Genomic DNA, 2,165 nt, shown 5'->3' with positions numbered 1-2,165 from the left:
GGTATTTACCTGGAGGACACAACGTGGTGGGTATTTACCTGGAGGACACTACGCGGTGGGTATTTACCTGGAGGACACTACGTGGTGGGTATTTACCTAGAGGACACTACGTGGTGGGTATTTACCGGGAGAACACTACGTATGTAACATACAGCACCACATGCAGAGTTCAGTTTGCAATGTTCTGCCTTTTACATAGGGGGTCAGTGGAAGTAAGAATGCTCCTCTACATTGGTGTCGGTTGGTTACTTACCTGAGAGATAAGAGCAGATACTTCATGTCCTGCTCTGTTGGCTCTGGTTGCCAAGTGATGGTACCATGCATGACCTGTGAGGTGGGAGATCACTTGCCCCGCAACAACCTGAGTGTCTATGACCTGGGACACCCAAGACAACCAGGTCTACCAACACCGCCATTCCCCCTCGCAGTGTTGTTGGTTCCACACATCAAATCAGAATATTGGTGAACAGTGTTGATTTCAGAGACAGACTTTAATACATATGTTCTGTCTGATGAGATCCATAACGAGTGTGGCTTTGGAAGGGTTAACCATCGAATACATTGTTTCGGTTTTTTCACCATTATACATGGGAATATCTGAGACAACTCTTAACAATCTTCGCTGAGCAGTCCATAATACGACTGTTTGCCTACACAGAACCTCATCTTTTGTACGGCACAGAAGGACCCTCATGTTAAATGTTGAGTCTGGTTCCATTTTGGAAGTTCCATTTTTGCAGCATGGACTCTTCCAAAACACGTAAAATCCACTTTAATGGCGGATTTAACTCTGTTCTGAATTTTTTTGGTCCTCACCCCGTACACGATGGGGTTAATCAGAGGTGGCAGCATCAGGTAGACGTTGGCCAACGAGATGTAAATGTGGAGTGGGACATCTTTCCCGAAGCGGTGGACCATCGAGGAGAGCAGAATGGGAATGTAGAATGAAATCATTGTGCAGATATGAGCTGCACATGTACTGAGGGCCTTATACCGGGCTTCTGTTGAGGCCAGCCGGAACACAGCCTGAAGAATCAGGACATACGACCACATGATGAAGATCACATCTAGCCCTACTATAAAAAGGGACACGAGGCCGTAGATGCTGTCGAAGGTGGTATCAACGCATGCCAGCTTCACAACAGCCATGTGCTCACAGTAGGAATGGTGGGTGACATTGGTGGAACAGAAGGGTAGTCTTTTTATAAGGAACGGTAATGGAGCCATTAGAGCCAAAGCTCTACTGATGGCCAACAGTCCGATGTTGGTAATGAGAAATGTTGTTAATATTGAGTTATACCTTAAGGGCTGACAAATGGCAACATACCTATCAAAGGCCATGGCTAGGAGTAGCGAAGACTCCATTACGGCAAAGGAATGGAGAAAGAACATTTGTGTGAGGCAGGCCTCAAAGTAAATCTCGTGGTTGTTGGACCAAAGGATCCCCAACATCTTGGGCGTGGTGGAGTTGGACAGGACCAGGTCAATAGCAGACAACATTCAGAGAAAGAAGTACATGGGTTCATGGAGACTCCGGTCTATCCCGATGATGAATAGAAGAGTCAAGTTTCCAATCACAGATATCACGTAGACTATGGTGAAGATGAAGGCGATGTAAAAGTAAGAGCTCTCCAGACCCGGGATGCCTAGTAGGATGAAGTAGGCTGGAAGCTGGTTGGAAGAGTTGGCTTCAGGCATGGCTAATCTTCAATTCATGGAAAATTTCTGGTTTCTGTTGCAAAATTAAATCAATTCATAATTGTATAATTCTACATTGGTTTGCGAAAATTACAAAAAGAGAAAAGTAAACCCAAATTACCTGTGAGGTCTATTAGGCCCCAAAAGTATCCATGTTCTTGTCCCCGAAAAGTCTCAATAGGACATCTGCATACTAATGGTCTTATTATAGGAACATCTGTATTTGGGAATTTCTGTTGTATTGTGTGTTGGCCATCTGATGCAGAGACCTGGTATGTCTGCAGTTGTTTGATGGGTGGGGTCTGGAACAGGGGCGGAGTGACCGAGGGCCCGGGGTCAGTAGGGGGCCCCATGAGATGCCCCTGGTACATTTTTCATAGGCTTTTTTGAGTTTGGGCAAGGACACAGGGGGCTCCATGATCCGCTATTGCCCGGGGGGCCCATGAGTTGTCAGTTTGCCCCTGGTC

At 46.2% G+C, this 2,165-nt stretch overlaps 1 pseudogene; it reads right to left on the bottom strand.

Moving 5' to 3' along the window:
• Window positions 1-690: 690 nt before the first annotated feature.
• On the bottom strand, window positions 691-1,698 carry LOC149438205 (olfactory receptor 52K1-like; annotated as a pseudogene).
• Window positions 1,699-2,165: the final 467 nt, after the last annotated feature.

This window comes from Staurois parvus, unplaced genomic scaffold (assembly GCF_062004578.1).
Source record: "Staurois parvus isolate SC_StPar_1 unplaced genomic scaffold, SC_StPar_1.0 ptg001207l, whole genome shotgun sequence".
Taxonomy (NCBI): Eukaryota; Metazoa; Chordata; class Amphibia; order Anura; family Ranidae; genus Staurois; species Staurois parvus.
The sequence above is the reverse complement of the archived record's forward strand: the minus strand, read 5'-3'. Positions and strand labels throughout refer to the sequence as shown.